At 35.9% G+C, this 24066-nt stretch overlaps 1 protein-coding gene across 5 annotated transcripts in view; it reads left to right on the top strand.

Moving 5' to 3' along the window:
• The window catches only part of LOC108969728 (protein decapentaplegic), a 148925-nt gene that overhangs the window by 94890 nt on the left and 29969 nt on the right, over window positions 1-24066 (top strand). The window contains exon 1 of one of the 5 annotated variants that reach the window (XM_018934616.1): window positions 2112-2242. The exons of 2 other annotated variants lie outside the window; for them this stretch is intronic. The gene's annotated coding sequence lies outside the window, so the exon portion shown is untranslated. Of the gene's footprint in view, window positions 1-2111; window positions 2243-2332; window positions 2348-16726; window positions 16977-24066 lie in introns of those variants that run through there. 2 more of the 5 variants (XM_018934619.1, XM_018934618.1) reach the window with 2 other exon arrangements.

Genomic DNA, 24066 nt, shown 5'->3' with positions numbered 1-24066 from the left:
GTTTTAGAACATTGAACCCGTGCGCGGCAGCTGGAGCGGTGTGGGCGCTTGGCTGAAGCTGGAGTTGCATATGAAATTTGGTACAAATTTACAAACACAACCTACAAATTCATTAGCGGGGTAACTTAGAGGCAACTTAGAGCCGTACTTAAGGCACACACACTGAGAGGCAAACTCACACATACACAAGCATACGCGCGTTTGGCTAGAAATCGTTGTCTTGCATGCAAGTGCACAGCGCAACAACGCAGCCACACTTACACCAACACATATGTATGTGGCATCACAAGAAAATCCTTGCCTGCAGCGCTCGTAGCATGTGTATTACTATAAGCGTGCATATATACTTGTGTGTGTGTGTGTGTGCATGTGTGTGATGTTGATTTACCTTTAGCGCCATCGCGGTCGCTTGAGAATATTTCGTGAGTTCGTTCGCTAGCTTRTTGTTGTTGGTGTAATTGCTGTTGTCAGCACATTGCATTCTTTTCTTGCACACCCTTTATTGTTGTTTGTGTTGTTTTTGCTGTTAGTTTTTCATTCTTTCATGTTCATGTTATTTTTGTTATTGTTTTTGCTTCGTGTTTTCCTCAATTCAATTTTATTTACATTTCATTGCATTTTTTATCGCCTAAAACAGTTTGATTTCAAATTAACACAGCGGGCAACTGCAATTTAAAATGCAATTAGAAAGCGCATTAAAGTCAATTGTAATTGCAACATAAAATGCCAGCGCCTGTGTATGCGTGCGTGTTATTTTTTTCTCTTTTACAGTTGAAGGAAGCAATGAATGCGGTAGTGCGAAAGTTGAAGCCACCAAACCTAACCTACTCCCACATCATAGCTCTCCCAAGGGACCACTGGACCAAGCATTACTTTCGAGACAGAAAKACTCTAATACTATTCGGCATATGGCTTAGTTTTGTCATAATGAGAGCTGCCACTTCGGTGACAGATTTCCATTTTACAGAGGACTCTCACATAACGACTGTCAAAAGTTCCACCGTCACACATGTCAATCTTCTTGAAATTCGCCTAACAGGCTAACCGATGGATAGGGTATTATTCGAATATTAAGGGATGATCCATTGCAAGGTTCTCTACTTTTTTTTTTAGAAAAAAGCACAGAAACTTCAAATTTAATGGAGAATGCTYTTTATCATTCGAAGGAACATTCTTAGTCAKTTATTTTTTGAGGTCTTTTCTTTCAAATGTTGGCCGCCTACGTCCAGATGGTCCATCCGTTGWGTCCAATTTTCGATGACTCATTCGAGCATTTCGAGTGGTAATTGGCGAATGACACGCGTGACTTTTTTCTCCAAGACCTGAAACCAAGCGGGACTGGTCACRTGGACTTTAAACCTTACATATTCTCACAGGAAAAATCTAACGGTGTAATATCAAACGATCTTGGTGACCACTCGACCAGCAGTTTTCAAACAATTTTAATTTTGTCAAATTAGCAGAAAAGCAACTATTCGATTAKCCGTAATAGAACAATAGTGTTAATCGGTTAGTTTTGATATTAAAGGTTACTAAACAAATATTAGAATAAAGGCTTCAAATACTTTTAAGACCCCACGAATACGTGTTAATAGTTTTTCATACACTCTTAAACGTCGGCCCATACCGGCCAAAATCATAACGAAATTTGTGCAGGTAACTTCCGAAGCAGCCGATCCGTTTTCTGCTCAGCCTGGTCTAAACCCATGGTAGCAAACCATCGGTTTTTTTTACTGTATCGGTTTTTTCACAGTTTTCTGTTCATCCAGCCTTGATGGATTTCTCATTTTTTGCCTTTTGGAGGCATTTTTAAAATATTAGTGTACCTCCGAAAAGGATTCTCTAGTGTATACCCCAAACTATTTTGAGAGACCACACCTCCGCTTAAAAATATTTGGAGACACCTGCCAATGTGTATGTTCAGTGCTTTGCTCTTAAACCTTAGTTGGCTTTTTGATAGTTGGCAATGCCATAACCGAACGCCAAACGAAGAAGGATGAAGGATGGAGGATGGAGGACAAACGAAASCGAGAAACAACAGCTGATTGATCAAAACAAAACCGAAGTTAAAGAATTAAGTGCTCGCTTTGACTCCCTTTTACGTGGGGAAATTCTTGTTTAATACTATTTACTTTTTTATAAATTTAACGAAAAAGTGGCAGATAGTGCTTAAAACTTTAATTAATACAACTTTCGTACAACTTTCTTGATTTAGTGCTCAATCAAAAGGCGTAGTCTTCCGGTAAGTCTCATACAAAACTATATTGCTATCACTATGAAAAGGTATATATTTTTGAAAAATTCTAGGACCACAAGCAAACCCCTTCCACTTTACTCGGACACCGCAGTAATTATCTATTTTGATCGATCAGTTTGTATGGCATATAGAATAMTGGTGCTACAGACGTCCGATCTGAACAGTTTTTTCGGAGACTGGGAGCATTGCATTGAAGAAGAGAAGATGTAGAAATGATCAACTGTCAATGAAACCATGACTATAATTTTGAGGTATATGTGCAAGTAATATTTCCACCGATTTGTGTTGTTGCACAGACAGAATTCTGCTCAGTTCACAGTACTTGACTGGATAAAAACCAGGGTCCGTTCGGTTACGTAGACCCACTCGGTTCCATCGATTAATCTTACATTATGCTTCTGTGCAAATGTTTATCAAATTTAGAAGAATGTGAAACCGCGAGTTTATTGCATTAGGTTGGGTTATACAAATAAACAAATATTCGTGGGGGCACAGATCATCCTACAGCTAAGCACCTTGAACTTGCCAATTCGACTAGTTTCTAGAAGGTATAACAACGTAAATGCTGAGAATAAAAAGTGTGGATGTTTCCATCTTAACTTTGCACCCAAGTGGCATAATGTTGTAGATCAGTCGGCATGTCCAACGTTCATTTCGATTGACTAGCAATCGTCTTTCCTAGCTCGGCGACGTCGCTGCTCGAACATTTTTCTTTAGAGTTTTAGTGATAAATCCATTACAGACTTCTTCAGCTATTTGGCTATCGGCTCTAATGGATGTAAATCGGTCATACATAATACAAAGCATAACCAAATACATAAAAACATATCCTCATTCCACAATAAGTATATAGGTAGACTCATACAAATGTATATAAATATAAAAATCTGTGTATGTCCATAAATTAAGTAAATTTACGCAGGCGCCACTCGAATTTCAGCAAACCTTGCTCAAATGAAATATACACAAGTATTTATGTGCATGTCCAAACGAGGTCCTTRCGTTCGTATGGTGGGCATGTCAATACATTGGCAGACCAATGCAAATACAAACACTCCTATGCGAAGCACTCAATTTACCAAATTTATGTGTGTATGTAGGCACGCATGTATGTGTGTTTTCTATGTTTGCTYATGCACTTGTGCCATTCTATTGTTWTAAATGCTGGATTTTCACAATATTGCTGTAGTTGTACACATATTTACATACATTCATATATATGTACATAGGAGTACCGTGGCCGCACGTTCAGTAGCTTGTGGTGGTCCGTGCACTTGAAAAGGAAATTCACTACGTATCATATTTCTCGAGAATTGATTTTTTGCCTTCTCCGCTTGCTAGTTCATTTTAGAATAAATGGCATTTGTTATTGTTGTATTTAGCAAACTAACGTAGCGGAAAATCGGTGGTGCGCCAAAAACGACTAAAGTCATTTARTAAGCGCCGCCGATGCGACTATGCCACGGTCTGTCAAAATCCTTAAACCGGATGGAACGTTGGTTAGCAWCGATCCGTATATACTTATGTGTGTGTGTAATGTCAGTAGCGTGTGGTGTCGAATTCTGCCTAATTTTCATAAATACATATATATATATATATATATTTTGCTTAGACTAATGCCTGTTGCTAGACTCTACAGTGCTGTGTGTCGAGTGTGCATGTGTCAGAATGTCCGTCCGCTTGTATGTACGTATGTGTTCACGTTTCTGCTGATTGGCATATCGGCCTGTCTGCATCCGATTTCCCGAAAGACGGTAAAAATAGCAATTAACAGCGGCGACGCCATCATGAATGGATAGGCAGTTCCTAGCAATGCACTAGCATTGTGGCATGCAACACGTGGCATGTGCTACTACCATTCAATGTAATTAATATTTACGTAAAATATCTTTGCTGCGTTTAATAAGCGGGTGTTTGACTCTTTTGTTCAATTTTTCTGGGATAAAAGGCCAGTTGGGAAGGTCAGGCATTTTTCATGTATATTCTATGTAGACATTGGCTGCTTTCTACTTAATGTTTCTTTAAATTAAATTAAGTCCATTCAATGGGTTAAATCCACTTGTGAGTTTCGAACAGCGAATGTGCATATATATTTGAGCATATTATCGGAAATATTAATGATCCGGCAAATACTTTCCGAGCAACTTTTTATCCTAATGTAATCGGCTGCCAAAACTTGAAACACGTTCTTCGCGAAACAACTTTTTCAGAGTCGGTGAGAAAAATGTCTTTCAAGTAACTGTAGTAGAAGAGCAATTGAAAATAAGTGGAGTCTCCCACTAAATGTGCTATTCTGGTTCTATGAAACCGAAGTTAAGCCAATAATATTCAATGAGGTCGTTATTCGTTGGCAGGTGCTCGGTAAAAACCCTACTAACTAAACAGGTGGAACGAGTTTGAAAAGTAGCCCTCATCGGCATCTGTGGAACAGTAAGAAAAACCCACACAATATCTTTGTACACTTAGCATCTGATGACAGAGCTGGTAGTTGTTTGGCGAAGAAGGTTGCTATTAGACTTAAAAGAACTGGGTATATTACAGATCGCCAAACCTTCTCTTGGCGGTTGCTTCTAAGTTCACAAAGCTGCAAGGATTTTGTAGACGGAAAAGGGGGAACTCGAAGTTAAAAGATAGATTCAGTTTGAGTTAGGGCTAAGATCGCGGTGCTATCCTCTTCTATCTATCTAAGAAGTAGAGTAGATGGCGGAGACTTCTGTGAAAAGCTCTTCATCAACTTTAGTGTCGACTATCAGACCGTTGTGGCGTCTTTAAAGCGGTGGTGGCTGTCACCAAAGTAGCAGAAGAGGTATTGCTCCGAAATGCAGCTCTTTCCGAGAGGTGTGCATTCACTCCGATAGTAGAGCGGCTATACTGGCTTCAAGCTCGCTCTCTGGGAGCACAAAACTAGTCAAAGAGTGCATGACCGCATTAGCAAAACTTTTATGCTTCTTTCATACGAGGCAGGGCACTCTTTCTCAATGTTTTCTTGGGTTCTAGCGTTGACCCTTAAGTGGACTCATCAAGCGCTGAATGAACCGACTGTTCTTCCGTATTGCTGGCTCATAACACGATAAATCTCTGCGCAATTGTAGGTGTTCTGATGATAAGCAAACAAAATATTTGGTCGCACAATCAAAGCTTTATGAGGGAAAGCGAAGTGGAGTAGTGTTGATTGAAATATCTCGGTAGAAACACCTTTGGCGTCGATCCATGATGATGAACAAAAAACGAGTGTCTGTCCAAGTTAGATTTATCGGTTGTGGATAAACCCTACGACCTAACAAAACTGGAACCATCGAAAGAAACTTTAGTAATGAACTTCTTAGATATGTTTGTCAGGTAATGATTCGAATGCGATTTTTGATAATAATTTTTTAGATCCCTTTGAAGTGAGGCATTTTTAAACAGAAAAATCTTCCTCACCGTGGGTCAACTTTTCGTTTGGATATCCTCCAGGAGAGCGGCTRCGGTAACAAGGAAACCCAAAGTTTTCAAAATGAATCGCCAGTTATTAAAATATATTCATACCCTGAACAGGGTATAATAAGTTTGTCGCGAAGTTTGTAACACCCAGAAGGAAGGGTCGGAGAGCCTATAAAATGTATATATAAATTATCAGTATGTCGAGCTGAGTCGATTTAGCCAAGTCTGTCTGTCYGTCTGTATATATACGAACTAGTCTCGCAGTTTTTAAGATATCGTTTTGAAATTTTGCAAACCTCATTTTCTCTTCAAGAAGAAGCTTATTTGTCGGAACTGCCGATATCGGACCACTATATCATATAGCTGCCATACAAATTGAATGATCGGAATTAAGTTCTTGTATGGAAAACTTTCACATTTGACAAGATATATTCACGAAATTTGGTATAGTTTATTTTCTAAGACAAAAATGTAATATCCGAAGAAATTGTTTAGATCGGATTACTATAGTATATAGCTGCCATACAAACTGAATGATCGGAATCAAGGGCTTGTATGTAAAAGCCATACGGTGGAACCGAAGTTAACGTTTTTTCTTGTTTTTTATTAAATAAAATGACTGTTCAATAAGAAAAATTTCAAAAAATACTTTTTTCTGACTTGAAAATGTATAGACAATTAAAAAAAAAATCGAGACATTTATCTCCAATATTCATTTCTTTAAATACATTACTTTTAATATTGAGTCTTTTTTAATTTTTTTACAAACAAATATCCACACAGACACAGACATAGATATATGAATATATAGAATATCCAATGCTAACTCAGTTGACTCTACAAAACGCCATTACCASAGCARCACCTTTCCAAACCCTTTAAGCACCKSCACCACTTTGCACCACTCACACACCCATACGAACACACAACAACACGCTATTGGCGTATCTAAAGAAATTGCTTACGTGCCGTGGTCCACACAAACAAGGAGGAGCCCCAATTCAACGCAACAAAGAGATCCTTTTGTATGGTAATCAGCGGCCAAGGCAACAACAACAACATGCTATTATTGCCACCATATTCTATCTTGTTTTGTTGTTATTTTGTTTTGCTTATGCTGTTGTCGTTGTGGTKGTTGCATTTCGGAGGCATTCAGCGAAACTGTGGCGTGGCATTGTAGGGCTACGGTTCCTTTGACTGGCTGTGCCGCGTTGACTCCAAAAACGAAGTGAACATTGTAAAGTATGTGTGTGCGTGTGTGTCTTTGGTGCTGTGCCTGCCTCTTTTCACGTTGGATTTGTATTCTAGAACGATTTTGTCGATATTCTCCTTTCAACGCTATTTGGACGCCGCCTTTTCACTTTAGCTTTTTTGTGTTTTCGAATATTTGTTTTTTTTTTCATTTTTATAGCATCTCCTTCATTACGATGAGTRTCGATCGCTGCCTTAGGCTAAAGTGTGCATATTTATGTACAAGTATTTATGTATGTGCGTGTGAGGTAAGGTGACTAAGGGCTTCGAAATCTCAATTTGATTTATGCATGGTTGTAAGGAGATTTGAATAAACAGTGTAAGAATATCCAAAATTCAAAATATAAAAGAGTTTTGAAAAATAATTAATAATTAATTTATAATTTAATCACAAGTAAACAAATTTATTTTAAAAAAATTGAACTACCCTAACACTTAATTATTCGACTTTAAAGCTATAATCGCACAGTTTTTAATGAACTTTCATAAAATATTGGAAATTCGTATTTAAATTTTTTTTTAAATTTTATTATCAAAAAATATCAAAAACTTGGAAAAATAAGAAAAATATATTTACACATAAAAATATATTTGTTTATCTACAACAACGCATAAAATTACTTATTTAAAAATTAAATTTACATTTTTTTTTGAATTGGGCCACCCTAATACTTAATTTTCTGCTTAAATCTCACAAATGCATTACATTTCTGACTATTTCTGAATTTAAATGATTACATTTATTTAATATAATAAATTTTAAAAAAATTGGAACGCCCTAATACTTWGTTTTAAGCACACAATCGGAAAGCTTTAAATATTTCAGCTTTCTTATTTTCTCTGGTGTAGAATATATTCCAATTGCTCATTAGGGGTATTCTATTTCATGAAACATTTTTGTTTTTTTTTGTTTTTTGTGTTATATTTTTCCATTCTTTGTTGACTAATTGACTTAAGAAAACTTTTTATTTGAATTCAAGCACTATAAAAAAAAAACTTTTTTTTTGTGGGTAAACCAAAATATTATTTGAATTAAATAAAAAATAAAGAAAATATCGATATTTTTTTCCAAATTTAAAGTCTAGAACAAAATATTTAAAGAAGATTTATATTGAGCCGATTAGGAGTTCGTAACCATGTCATTAACAATGGTAGCGAGTCAATTTGTGACAAGACTAGTATGGGTGCCAGGCCACAGTGGAATCGCAGGCAACTGTAAAGCTTACGATCTGACCAGGAACTCTCTCTCAAAGAACTTTTCCCTATCCTCTCTATCTGTAGATTGGGAACCGATCGGAGCTTCCGTCTCCTCGTATTTCTACTACTGGAAAGCTGGACTTCGCGGGAGCTTTGCCAGCGCTGGGGTATCGTCGGTTTATGCACTGTCGCAAGTTTATTTTGTCTCAAGCTCGATCGTAAGGGATCCAGTGAGCTTTTTAGCCTCAGTAAGGCTGGCCTCTCCCTAGTTGCAGGGAGTTCTAATAGCCCATTGCTCTACATTTGAGTACAGTACCTATTTTTTTCATATAAAAAATATTTAATTTTTGTTGCAGTCGTTCATTTATCTGCGCCTCAGTGCTACTCTTTCAGCTTAAAGCCACTAAATGCCTCAGCAATTCAGCTTATTCGACAATACGGACCGCCTAATTTGGCACCGAATTGTTCGGAATTCCGGCAGTTTTATCGCATGCGCGTAATGACTTTCAGCATTAGCGATTTATTTTAGTTATTTGCAACAAATTAAACGATTCGTTTTCAACTTTATCACTTCTCCTATCTTCTGCTTTATTTCTCAAAATTTTTGGTATCTTTGTTGTTTTTTTTTTTTTTGGTCATTAAATATTTTTGCCGCTTACATGCCACCAACACTACATAAACACACCATCGATCGGCAATTAAATTGTTGAAATTGATGAAACGCACCGGAAAGGAGCACATTTGCCTCAAAAGGCGAGCCGTTGTTGATGCCACACACACGCAAAAATGCAGCAAGACAAAAACTGCATGGAAGTATTTATGTATTGGTTTATAAGTGTGTATGTATGTATGTATGTGTATAGAAAATTTGTTTCTAAGAAGCAAAATCGCCTAGGTAAATCTTTCCTCAATTAATTTCATTTTATTGGTTCTTCAAATGGCATTGCAGCTCACTGAAGAACGGACGTCATTGGCTAACGCTGCGAGCACATAACATGGCTTCTCTAATTCCTTATCTCGCTTGCAAGGAATTTACGTTTTTTCGCCTTGCTTTTTGCCCAAATCAAATATATAATAATGAGTCAAGTCAAACACTCATTTATTATCACCTAAAAAGTCATTTGTAAAACGAAAAKTCGGCACAAAGCATTGCAAAGGGTACTTAGCATTTAAATTTTCTTTTTATGTCGGCCTACTATTACCCTGGAATGGCGTTAGAAGATAAATTTCTCTTGCACTCTATCGAATTTCCATGAAATCGCTTGCGGCTTGCAATAAAACTGCACTGGATTTAATATATATATACATACAGATATATGTACTCACATCCGTTCTACTATCTTCTCGAGCTCATAAACCCACACACACGTATGCAAAGAAGCAGCCGAACCTGAAGCACACACGGCAAAAACGGAAAACACTTAATATTTCGTAAATTGTTATCAAATCGTTTTGAAAAGTCGATTTCGTCCCGTGTTCAACGCAACGGGTCGGYACTTGAGCACACAGCAGGGGCTAGAAGAAGTAACGTACACTTAGTGGAAACAGTCACACAGCCAGCGACAATAGCACAACGGTGCAACCTATGGCGTACAACTGAGAAGAGCCCGCCTTCAGCACAGCCAGCACCCGGCCGGACGACCGTAAAGAGCGTGCGTCACCACACGTTGCACGGCACGGATGACGGCTGCGGCGTGCAGCAGCTGATGGAAAAAGGTGAAATTGATGGCAAATGTCACCAAGTTGGTTATAATTGCAAGCAATACAAATGTACCAGCCTCATTCAGGCATATGCCATCTATGGTTCGAATAACAATTTAGAAGCCACTGTTGTAGAACGTTTCGATTTGCGATATTCGCTATTTGGAATGAATTTTAAATTTGTTAACCAAGCGGTCCGTCAAATGAACAGCTACTGCAGGGAAAGGAYGCGTGTAAAATTTCAAATTGATTTATCAAACACTGAGGGAATAGTATATACAGACACACAGGGGGTCAGTTTGTCAAGATGATAATTTTTAAGGGGCCTACAACAATTCCATTAAAAACTTTAAGGTATAGGATTGCTGAAAGTCAGGTTACAATCGGTGGAAGTACATACTACTCTGAAGCTACTGGATTGGATCCAGTGGTATGTTTCAAATAACGGTACCGCTCTACGGGTAATGACGTAGTGCCGAGTATTTTAGTATTATAAAAGAGTGAATATGGAAAAGCTTCTAGATATATGGCGAAGTACTGTCGAAATATTTCTCATCCAGAAAACCTTCYCGTCCGCTGCTTCTAACGGCGGGTACTGAATCGAAAGCCTTCMAAGCTGGAGTGTTTTCAACCATCCGTACAACGTGACCTAGCCAGCGCTGCCACTATCTCTTGATTCGCTGAACATACCTGTAGCATATCAATGTCGCCGTATATCTCGTACAGCTCATCGTTCCATCGACTGCTGTACTCGCCTTTGAAAAAGCGCAAGGGACCATAAATCGTCCGTAGAACCTTCCTCTTGGAAACTTGTAACGCCGACTCATCAGCTTTTGTTATCGTCCATACATCCACATTATATAGCAAGACGGGAATGATGAGGGWCTTGCGAAGCTTGTTCTTTGTTCGTCGAGAGAGGACTTTTTTTTCAATTGTCTACTCAGTGCAAAGTAGCAACTATTGGAAAGAGTGATTCTGCGTCGATTTCAAAAAGAATATGTCAAGAAACCTCCTCTGACTTAATGCAGAAATCYTTTCGGGGTAACACACTTTYCGACTAGCTWTCAGTTCAATTGTATTGGTACTTACTGGGCATTGTTCAATAGGCAAAACTAAAAATTTTGTCGAAAGTTGTCCAAGTTGAATGGAGGCGGTTGAAGTTGAATCAGGAARACTGAGGTTGAGGAAGGCTGAGGTTGAAACATCTCATCAGTCTTACCTACGGCGAACCAGGAGAAGTAGCCGAAACTGACATTACCCGTCTCGACAAAACTCAAAGCATATTGACAATTTGTGAGGGTCTTAAGATCCATTATAACGGAGTTGTGGGTACCAAWAYGAACCGTTGTTCYAAGCTGTGCAAGTGAGATCTCTGTTAGGATCGAGCTCTTAGGTTAGGGATCGAGCTCTTAACCCAACCTGTGGATTAGTGTTCTCTAAAACTTGTTCGCTAAGAGAGTTGAGCTGCTTTGAGCCAATTTTTGTGATTCATTATTGAATCCGTTCCGACAATAGTCGGGCCTACGTTACCGGAACGGACCCTCTGTACCCTTATTTGTGACTAGGAGGAGTCGCAAGACGGCAGCAGTTGAATGACACGCCACAATTGAAATTGTTTAGACTTCCAAAAAGTCACTATGTCTGGCTTGTTGAAATGCGAGCCTGACTATAAACAGTACACGAAATTTAAGTCAAATGCACTTAGATTGAGGCTTTGCTAAGTATATAGGCGTATGTGTATGGTATGTATGTATGTCGGTAATTCAAAATTATGCAAAAAACCCAAAAGAACGCAAACCAACGCATTGACAAAATATAATAAATATACAGTTTTGCAATATGAGCAGACACTTAGATATAAAATTTATATGTATATATATATATATATATATGTATATATGTCTATATATATATGTTGGTGCTGTGTTATAGGCACCAATGGCCGGCAATAAAGAAACATTTGTTCCAGCAAAACGATACTCCAAGTGTGTTTCAGCCAAACCAGCTGCCAACTGCAAGACATACACAMATATGTATATGAGTACAAAAATAACAAGAAAMTATATAAAATGACAAGCATAAAATAATAAATACCGACTTATTTAAGTGCTCGAAAGTCGAAAAATCGCCAAAAACAACAAGAAAACGGAGAATTGCGAACAGATTKTCTGGCCAGTTGTGAAAACAAATAAACAGCAACAATAAAAGTGTGCAGCGCCGAGTGCGCGAGCAGTCATAAGAACATACAGAGCAATAACGACCGTAATCGAAGTAACCACAACAACAATAATAATCACAATAATCATAATCATAAACAACATAAACTGTGCATAGAAACACGAAGTGATGGACGTGATTAAACATGYGAAACAGGCGGTCAACTCCTTCTCTCTTTCCCCCTCCAGCTCCAACTACTCCTACTACTGCGCGCCGCTCCACAAACGCTTGACAACACGTTACAAGGAAGCCTATATATATATGTATTATATGTATATATGTGTATGTATAGCTTMGTGTGTGCGCCGATTGTGACATTTCATGGCGGAAATATGTGAAAGTCCTTAGCTGCTGCTCCGCACAAAGCTGCGCGCACATAAAGCTTCCTTCCACACAACTCTGAATGCTACTGCGCAGTGGGCAAGATCGTCAAAGCTGCGCATGATCGTAATGCCGAAGCTGACGCAGCGACTCACCAGTGCAAAGTCGGAGCAAATGGCAGACGCTCGGGCCCAAATGCTTAGACTGAAGGTCTAGTGGTATTTGTAGTTGTATGTACGCCATTTATATACGCACACAAGCATACAAACACCAATACACACACACATACATATTTATACACACATAAATATATTTATATATATATGCATGCGTTTGTGTGTCCATGCAGCCATGTGCAGTCGTCCGTTAAGCCGGCCAGCGAGCCATTCAGACGAACGTCGGCCAGCCAGCGTCTCAACCGGGCAACCAACCAACCGTTCAAACGGCCAGAAGACAAGTCATAATGGCTGCTAAAGTAATGATGTGGCAACATTCTCCACAACGATCATTAAATATAAAATGAAGCACAAGAAAAGCAACAACAAAAATACAAATTAATTGAAACGAATTCTTATGTATGCTGTTGTTATGCGCATACCTGCCACAATCGAAGAAACCAGAATGAATTCGGTGCGCAGCWACATTCTCTTCAACGAATTTCGTCAATACCGACAATAGCCATCGTTCAAACTCCATTTCAGCTCCACCTCCTGCTGCATTCTTTCCACACACCACTACAACCACATATTGATTAACTCAAATAAAAGATTTCTACATGCATTGTTTTTGGCATACATATAGAAGGTTTAAATATACAGCTTAACAGTGTTTTGATTTGAATGAAATTGTAGCAAAATGGAAGTAGTGAGACTTTGAAATTGTTCTAAAGGCATTACAGAAAATAGTTTGTCTATAAGAGCAAAAAAGAAAAACCACAAAATGCGCGTAAGGATATTATTATATCTCAAAGCCAGCGGAACCTTATCTTCGATACTTTTTTTCGAACCAGATTTKGCTAAAAATCAACTTCAGGAAAGTAAAATCTAAACTCGAACCAAAAACCATCGCARTCAAACTGCCAAACTTATTTCGTGAAGCCCCACAAACGTCGTGTGTATTTAAATATATAAAATATCCCGTTTATGTGAATGACACGAAGGTTTTGCTGGTCCATCTTTAGTCCAATAAAATTTTAGTTACTTCTTCCCGAATTAAATGTCACAACTGTCCCGAATACAAGCATTTTGCAAATACATATGTTACCCACTGCTTTACTTTAAGATTTTTATCTTGATCCTTATGGAATATTTCCGAATTCAATACCTTTCCTTTTAGAAAATCTATCCTCATTCACTCACAACTCTTGCTCACAGTGCTCAGCCCATTGGCGCCAGTCATGTCATCAATACATCCCAGATTGAAAGGATTTCGTGAACAAATCATGTTCTTGAAGACCCTGCATTATATTATTATCTTGACCCCTATGGAATGTAAGACTTAGTATAGAATTGAAAGCACCTTAATTTGCATACYCGATAAGCCTGATGTAATTTTAACGTAGATGCGCCTAAATGTATACTTCAATTTACAAAGGTTACTTTTTGAGAATTTCAGCCAATTACTTAGAAAATATATTGTTTATCACCCCAAATCAGATCAGTTATCGGCAGAACTCTCTGTAAAAAACTATAGTAAGTACTCAATATACTGACGATGTGCCTAAATGTATACTATGAATTAAGAAAATGGCTAATTTCTAAAGAACCCTAGCCAAAAATCAATGAAAATATTATTTACGCATTAAAATGAGATGGTTTTTTGACATGCTGCATATTTTTCTGGAAATATTTATAAAGGGTGTATAAAACCAAATGCATCGTTGAGTTTTTCGATGCACCTTAATGAATAATTCAAATGAGATCAACTTTCGGCAGGATACACTTTTTCTGATTAGATCTATAATACGGTCTCGATATTTTTTAACAATGCGCCTAAATATATACTTCGAATTACATAAAATGGTTATAAACCATAGCTAATCAACCTCGAAAATAAGTTATTTACATTGTCAAAGCAAATAAGATTTAGCTTGATTAATTTTTTCTGGYAAGATCATTTAGGGGTAACGATATTTTGATGTAGCGCCTGTATGTACACTTCGAGTTATGAAAAAKTTTTCATTGCTAAGAAATATTGACCAAAACAGTGAACATATATTTTTTACAAAACCAAACGAGGTCAGCTTTTGACGTGTGTAATTTTTATGACAAAATCCATAACAAGGTTTCAATACTTAAACCATGCGCCTGAATGTATAGCTCATATTGCGTAATATAATTCTAAATTCAGGGAAAAAAATTTTTTTTTAATATATATTATTTTCAAATTAATTTAAAGAAGAGCTATAAAACGGTCTCGAAATTATTGAATCAGAAAATTTTTGAGACTGCTGTTGGGCTTAGGGTTGACAGGAATATTATGAAAATGAGAATTGTATGGTATGTTCCCTTGCAAAGACTTTGTTTAAAGGATTTTATTAAGGAAGATATAAATCTTGCAAAATTTTATCATACAAGAATCGAAAAGCAAGTTTCTCGTTCTATTGCATATACCTTTGTTTAACTTTCATTAGAGAATTTTCTATCTGAAATAACTTAATCATATAAAAATTGAAAATTTGYCCTAATATTTTTTCTTTGGAGTTCAGCTGTACAAGATATTTGTCTCAGTCATTCAATTAAGGATGTTCCAACAATAAAACCCTTTGGCGTTACCTGAAAAGCTTTTGAAAATTACCAGTTAAAAAAACATAAAATTAAAATCGAAACTCCTTCCTTTCAAAAATATCATCGATTTAACTTCATTCACACACGACAACAAACCACAGTGCTCAGCCCCTTGACGCCAGTCATGTCGTCAATACGTCTTGCAGCAGCGCATGCGCACAATACATCTCAGCGTTGAGAYGCGACCATAAGTGCTTGTTGTTGGGGCTGGCAGCGGCAAGACGAACTCCAACCATTGTTGCTGAGCACTCAGAATTCAGCAGAGCCACAGCGACGACATTGGCGGCGCCACAAAATTATGAGCCACCAAAACAACAACAGCAACACAAACATGGCATACATACGTACGTATATGTGTATTGAGCAAACACAAATACCACAATGAGCACAAAGCGTGCGCGCGCATACACAGATCCAGAGACAAGCGCAAAGTAAGTCACGACAGGTGCTTAAGTGATCCACCAGCGCAGCAGAACATTTCCAGAGTACGCGTGTATTGGTTGGTGCTGGTGCTAGTGGTGATGATGGTGGTGGTGGTGCTGTAGTCGAGTGGCACAGACGATGAGTCTTCCTCTACGACTGCGTCACGTCTGCGGCGCTGCAATGACGCGGCCAAAGAACAAACCAAACAGCAAAATAAATCAGAAAAAAATTTATACGAAAACACTGAAGACATAAGCAGCAAAAAAACGCAGAAAAAAATGTAAGAAGAGCAAGAAAATTATGTCTGCGCGTTGCTCATTCATTTTTTCAGCGGCGCGCATTTCATGTTTGTGTGCGCGCGGGTGAGCGCGCGCCCTGAAAGCACTGCGCGCACACACAAACAGYGGAATATATGCATGTGTATGTGTGGGTAAAGTAGAAAGAAGGAGTGAGTGAATCAACCGGTTTGCCTGCCATCACTTTTCGGCGCCTTGCACTTGGCCAAGTGGCTTCCTCATGTTGCGCCACGACGGCTAGCAGTTTTTAACCAATAAAAATTATCCTAATTCCCGCTTTCGCTTTGGGCACACTTCCTCATGTACATGTATGTACATATGTAGATRTAGTTATAGTTGAGTGTATCTGTGTTTGTGGCATTCGTTGCACCTCCCCACCCGTGACGCATTGTTCATGCGCCCAAGTTTAGCCAACAGCACACATTGCAGCGCGCGTCTATAGTCAGGCGCATGTGTATGTGTGTGTGCGCGCGCGCGCTCAATCGCTTTAAGGTCACTTAAGGACCTAAAACTCAAAACGCAAGCTAAGCAGCGCCCATATAATTTAGCGGCCGGCCACCCAGTCTGTCGTTGCATCACKTTGCGCTCATTTTGGCTGGCTTCGTCTTATTCTATAAAATGCTTTTTCTGTTCTTTGATGCATGATGTGTATGTATGYGTGTTTGTGTGTGTACTTTGACAGTCTCATTGTTTGCCGTTGTCAGCGTTGACTGCTGTCTTCCCAGTGCCGCTCGATCTTCGAGACAGTTTGGTGCTGTTCTTAGTCTCCAGCCTTATTTAGTTCATCAAACGACTCGAATCAGATCTCTCGTCACAAAACGTTCGCCGCTCGTGATAACAGTATATATATTTATTTGTAAATGCTATTTGTACTGACTTAACTGTTTTAAGAATTGTTTGATTTGTGTTTTTGTACGCTTTGTTGTTGCGACACAGTTTGTGTTAAAGTGCATTGTGTTTGATAAAAAGTGGGCTKTAAAGGTGACGAAAGATAGTGTTTAGTGCAGCTGTTCGGCAAAGTAATACCGTCAAATATAGGGACAATAACCGGCGGTGAAATTTGCAGAAAAGTAGATTTTGGATTTTAAAAATTTAATATTTACGGTAAGTTAAAAAATTTATGTAGAAAAAACTTGTTATCGTTGTTTTCAGTTGTTTTTTTTTTTTTTTTTTTTTTTTTTTTTTTTTTTTTTTTTTTTTTTTTTTTTTTTTTTTTTTTTTTTTTTTGAGGTTTGCGAAATAAATTTTATATACTCACTCCCTTAGTTTTAAGTTTTAACTCATGTGTCTAAACAAAACGAAAATGGTTACCTCTGTATCGTGCTGCCAAAAAAATCTACCAGAGCTGAAAATCTAATTTCGAACTCGAATTSGAGCATGAAAGTTGTTTTAGACTACAAAACTTTGAAATTTGTAAAACAAATTATTGCTATGTCATTACTTTTATTAATAAAATACCTACGTATATTGTCCCTATTATCATGCTATGAAATTCGTTCAGTAATGATTTGTGTCCTAGCTAAGTAAAAAAATGTTCTAACAAACATCAGTTATACGCAATACTAATCAGCCAACCCAAAATRAACCTCAAAACTTTGAAATTTATGTAATTTAAATGTTAATACGTCATTACTTTTTGTCTTATTTTCTTAAAATACCTATGATGTCACGATTAACTAGCCCTGACATAACATTTCAATAATGGTTGGAGTCCTTGCTAAGCACAAAATTTCTCTRACAGGCGTCGTTTATTGGAAATAATAATCAGACGACCCAAATAAAGAAAAATATCATAGATTTGTCATAATGTTTTAGTCTAACTTAATACTTTTAAAACCCAAAATTTATCGTATAAATCCAAGACACAAACCAAAATCTCAAAATGCTCAAAGAGCCTTGAAACTAAATTTTTATTAATATTGTAATAGAGAGTTAGAGAGAAAGGAGCCGTCGACTTATGCCACATGACTGGAAATCTCGAGCATATATTATATATACACAGTGATAATATCGAAATAATAGTTTTAATAACGGCAGTGAATAAAGTTTCGATTTTTATTTTTTATTTTTTGTCTTTTTATCAAAATACTTAGAATGTCCGTATTATCACTCGGAGTCCTTGCTAAATACTATACTTCAAAATTAAAGTGGCTGTTATTATTGCTRTAAAACATCAGAGAAAATTAGTCGTCGAATTATGTCACATTTATAGAAATCTCAAGCATATATAAAGAGAGCGATAATAATCAAATAATAACGGCAATTGTAAATAAATTGTATTCGAAAATGCAAGAATTTGTTTTTAAATAGGTCGCTTTATATTTCGAATACTCAAGGTTCGAGAAAAAAGAAAAAGACGGAAATCTCGAATTTTTCAACCAGAGCTTTAAACCGCTTTAGAATCCTACTAAGGCAGATATTTGCTGGCAGAGTATTTAACATAATTTTTTGGCTCCAAACTAGTGTTAAGTATGCTAAAACAAATATATAGTATGTAGCTTAAGAAATCAGGTCCGGATTATATCTCCAGTACATTGAAAGCTTTCAGCACACTCTTGAATAGTTCCCATGACTATTAATAGAGATGTTATTCAAACCCCATATTTGTAGGTAGAAATTACCGAAATTTTTCTCGTCACAGGCAAGACTTGCTTTTACGAATAATAATGGCTTTTTGTGAAGCWGCCTTTTTTGCTAGCTGACTTGACACAATTTGTGCAAATATTAATTTTTCACAAACTCGTGAAATTCATCTAAAGTACACTTGTAACTCAGCACATTGATGCTCAACACCAATATAGTTACAATGAAAATKTAATGACTATGCAAATTTCTGCTAAATTTTATAACAAACTAAACTATTCAACTTAATGATGCTATATCCATGCAATTAAGTGATTTGCGGTTGAGCAGCTAACAAAGAGCTCATAGCATTATTCTGTTGTTTTTGTAACGAACYACAATTAAATTCACCACACTTTTTGCGGCGCAGAGAGTATTAATTATCATTTAAAGAAAATCAGCGCACGCCAGCTATTTGTCTTGACAAATMATCTATGAGTTAAACGGTATAATTATGAGAGCCGATCTGCAGTGCGCTTGCTCAAACAATTACTCACTCATGCACTGATATTTGGTGGTAGCGATCAATCCATAACTCATTCACTGACTGATAGTAGCTAGAAAAGATAGTCAATGAATAGAGAGTGACGATTTTTAGAGAAGTGACAAGCGCGACTCAGATTAGAGCTTATACAGAAGCTCATGTTCATTAGATGTGTTGATGATAAAGTGAACGCAATTAAGTTTCGTATTTCATGAATTCTATTTCACAAGTAAGAAATGGCATGAGTCAGTGCTTTTTCTATATATATATATATTTAACATTATTTATACAATTACAATTTTTACTCACTGGGGAACGGCGCACTGATCAGGAGCTGATTTGCAGCTGACACTCAAGCTCCAAGACACGATTTTAGAGAATCAACACAGATTTAAACAATAAATACTCATATCTTGCTCAAGTGTGTTTTTTGGAGCTCACAGTCTACCAGATTGCCGGCAAATAGCGTAAAGTTGGGCTCTCACATTAACTAACGCATATACTTTACAATATGTGAAATGAGCTAGTGTCTGCTTTAAACTCTCCAGCAATTGGCAACTCAATTTGGCTGAGCACTTTTGCAGACGCGCTCACTCAGTCACCAGCCACCCAAAYGACTCAGTCCTCTTACACTCGGCAGCTTGAAATTTTTGCCGAAAAAACAAACTGTGATCGTGAAAACCATGGTGTTGGTGTTGTTGGCAGCGTTGCTCTTTGTATTGGTGGTCGAATTGCTGTTGGCAGTGCTCCGTTTGTTGGCCGTTGGCTAAAGGGGCTCTGATTATTATTTTATTTTATTTTATTTTTTTTTTGTGATTTTTTCGTTTGTTTTCGTAGTTTTGTATGCTCGTAWGCACGATCGTTGGCTGGATCGTCAGTTCGGTGGGTTTTGTGGCACAGGTAGACAGTTAGGCGTTAGTCGTTCTACAGCGCTGATCGAGTTTGAATCTATTTTACGGTATAAGGCAAATATCGATCGCAACAAAAGATCGGTAACGCGCCGCTTTTCATACAAACTATTTTTAAACGGATTTTGAAACAAACAAAAAGTACGCGTATATAAGTTTTTAATTAAATATGTGTGTTTTAGTGGCAGGTGTCTTTGTGTAACGGAACAATACAGCCGTTAATTAAATAATTTGCGTAACGGTAATAGTTGTATTCATTATATGTTAAATTAATTTAAATATTAGAAGTTAATCGAGAAGTTGTTGGCTTGCGACTGATATGTGGCCGAGCATATTTTGTGGTGAATTTCGAAATTTTTTCGAAAATACTTGTTGGAAAGTAAGACACAAGTGAGCTTTGGGGATTGTTGTTTATAGAAATAACAAACTTTTTAATTGTGCCATTATATTATTGTATATTTTCAATATTTTTTGCAATTTGTGAACTTGTGAAACACTTACAATGTTTCAAGGAAAAATAAAAGATGACAGTAAAATTAAAAGTAATTTGTATCGAAAAAATATTGTTCTGCAACTCACAATACGTGTGCTGTATTGAAGTTGTGCAAACACTTGGCGAAGAATGTCTGAGATTTCGATATGAAAAGGAGTGACACTTGAAAATTTTAACTTTGATTTTTCAAGTTTTTGAAATTGTTTGTTGTTTATAATACTTTGCTTTGACGAGCCATAGAATACAATATATCGTCACCTGAAATGAAAAATAACGGAACAACATTTTCCGAAATTTACAGTGGCCTGAATGAAACAGGAAATAAAACGGAACATGAGTGAAAAATTGGTTTATATCTGAGTGCAGTAGCTGAAAATGTTGGACATATGTAACATTATGTATATAATTTGAAGTAGTGAATCGTAATCGATAAGACACTCATTTTCGATTGTTTTGCTAATACGTTATTTTGCATTTCAGGTGACGATATATAATGATTAATGAATGTGTGTGATAAATAAATTTGTTAAAGTGAGTCTAAGTCTTGAGAAACTATTATTTTCAATGCAGTAAGTGAAAATTTTAACCATACTCCTTTWAAAAAATATAACTCTTCTATAAATGAACCTTCGGCATGATAGAAAAATCGCCGTTTTCAAAATTGTYATACCAAATTACTAACAAAAAACAGCTAGACACAAATGAAAGTGATTATTTTATGAACAAAAGAATTTTCGATTTGTGGAAAGCATAATTCTATATACAACTACAACAAATACAACTGTAAAATAATTAACTACGTGATTAATTGATATAATTTTCCAGATATTTCCAAAAATTATTTCAATTTTTCTGAAAAAATAAATACCTTCAACAGGTAATTGAGTTTAATGAGTATTCGGTAATCAATTACATTTTAATTAAAATTCATTTTTCGCATCACGTTGTCATATCTACTTAACACTGTTAGAAGCAGTTTTCTTAAAATCATAACTTTGTAAAAAATATAAATTGTAATGATTCTTAAGTAATTCGATTACTTGGGCAATGATTACACCCTACTAAAATGTAATAATTACTTTTTAAATAAATAGTAATGAGTAATAAATAATAAATTTCACGGAGAATAATGAATAATTCTTAAGTAAACATCAATGATTACTAAATAATTAAATTATTAACTGGTAATGATTATTCTTAAATAAATAGTAATGGGTACTAAATATTCAAATTCCACGGACAATGATTTCTCCTTAATAAATAGTAATGATTACTAAATAATTAAACTACACATGTAATGATTACTGTACACATTATAAAAATTTGAAGTAATTTTAATTATTAATATTCGTATATAGTGCTGACTTTAAACAAAAATTATTGCAGTCAATAATTACAATATCTAATATTCATTACCATTAAATTATTTAGTCACACAATTTTCAAATTCAAGTACACTATGCCTGCCAATCTAGATTACATTACTCCAAAAAAAAACTCGTTTTGATTAATGATTACTATTTATAATTACTTTGTGATCAAATACACATATAATATAAATATAAGAATAATTTTCGGTTACTTATGCGAAATGTAATTAAATTGTGATCTTCAAAATAATTTGCATAATTTTTTCATTTTAAGTGATACTCCGCATGTAATGATGACTCTTCTTTGTAATCAATTACCTTTATCATTTATGATTACTTATGCAAACTTTATTGAATTTGTGATCTCCAAAAAAATGTTGAATTATATTTTCAACTCTGAATGTAATGACTACTTTCTTTGTAATCAATTACATTTATCGTTTATGATTACTTGGGTGAAATGTAATGAATTTGTGAACTTCAAAATAATTTTGAATTATTTTTTCACTTAAAATGCTGCTCTGCATGTAATGATAACTTTTCTCACCTTATATTAGCAACAATTAGTCGAGTGAAAACCAAAAAACATTTATGATCCGAACAAGTGGATCCGAAATGCTAAGCGAAATTTCAGTGAAACAATTAAAAGATTCCACAGCCAATTTGATAAAACAAATAAACAAATGTTGCTGGAATAAATCTTAGCACATAATCTATTCTATATATGTATGTGTGTATACATCCGAATACTAGCCAATAATGCGAGTACGCGCACTCATAAAGTTTAGAAAATGCAAATTTTCAAAAACAAAGTAAACGCAATAATTCAAGGCCACGGAAAAATTACTAAATACTTTTTTTTTAATTAAACGAAATAATTAGTTGATTAAAAAAAACCTAGTAACAGTACAATTTATTTACTTTCCTAATATTTTTTTTTTTTTTTTTTTTTTTTTTTTTTTTTTTTTTTTTTTTTTTTTTTTTTTTTTTTTTTTTTTTTTTTTTTTTTTTTTTTTTTTTGGTTCGTATTGTACCAAATCTCATGCTTAATCACCGAAAATGAAAAAAAAATTATGCAAAAAATTCCAAAAATGCACAAAGTATAACTGAAAATAACGAAACAAGTTACAAAATTACAATAACAACAACAGCAGTGACAACAAACAAAAATTGATTTCATTGGAATGTCAACTGACGAGTTGTAAAGAAAACCCCAAGTGGAGGACGTTGCAGCGGCGAACATGTTGCTGCTTACAGCTGTTTGTCTGCTGCTCGGATTGTTGTTGCTGCTTTTGCTTTTTTTTGTCTTTATTTATTAACTATTATTAACTGTTGCTGAACGGAAGAAAAAGAAGTTGAAGTCGAAGGCGAAGCGAAGGAAGAATAAGCACGCAAGTAGGCGTGTGAAGAAGAAGAATGAGCGACCGGTGGCCGGTGGCCGGCGGCAGTTGAAAATTCAACGTGAATTTTAATTAAAATAAAATCAAAAGTGTGTGAATCAGACGCATAGCGAATATACATAACCAGCATTTGTTGTACACACACACACACACACTTGTACACACAAGAGCGACTAATGCAAGTCAATAGAGGGGCGATATTCAAATTGTCACATCAAAGTTATTTGGATTACTGTGTCAGCAGAAAAAAAATGAAATAATACATATACATACAGACATACATATATGTATATACATACTTTGTACTTTTGTATATAAGCTTGCAAGCGATTTAGTCTAAATGTTGGGTGACTTTACTTTGGCAAAGTTAAGGYAGTACAACAACTCGTAAGAGTACTTACATATGATTACCGTAATAATGCAAAAYAAACTGCAAAATTTATTAAAATATTTTAAAAAATGACTTACCGTAGCTAATTTTGTTGGCCATTATATGCGCAACTGAAAAAAAGAAATAAAATATTAAATAAGAGAAAACATAAAGAACGCAGTTGCTGCCGGTTTGCTTTAAATCAGTGTTGAAAAATAAGTTTAAATGTTTTTCTAAGACATTTTTCTCCCAAATAATATTTTTTTTTTTAAATTTATATCTTCAAAAATTCTATTTTTTWAGAAAGTCTGAAACTGGAGTTGAGCACTCTTGAGTTTCTTCGCAAGTTTGGTCTTTTCTAGAGCCGTCTACCACATAAAGATTCCATAGAATAAATGCGCTTGACTATGATATCATAGAGCCGGAGGACCAGCTCTTACCAATGGCTCCTCTACAGCAGTAAAGGGCAATCGAAGGCTTTTTAGCTCTCTCATCGATCGGCTTCCATGAATTTCCATTTATGAACTAATAAAATATTTTTACTATT

This window comes from Bactrocera latifrons, unplaced genomic scaffold, assembly GCF_001853355.1.
Source record: "Bactrocera latifrons isolate USDA-ARS-PBARC rearing strain unplaced genomic scaffold, ASM185335v1 scaffold_263, whole genome shotgun sequence".
Lineage (NCBI taxonomy): Eukaryota > Metazoa > Arthropoda > Insecta > Diptera > Tephritidae > Bactrocera > Bactrocera latifrons.
Note: the sequence above shows the minus strand (reverse complement) of the source record. Positions and strands in the feature narration are given on the sequence as shown.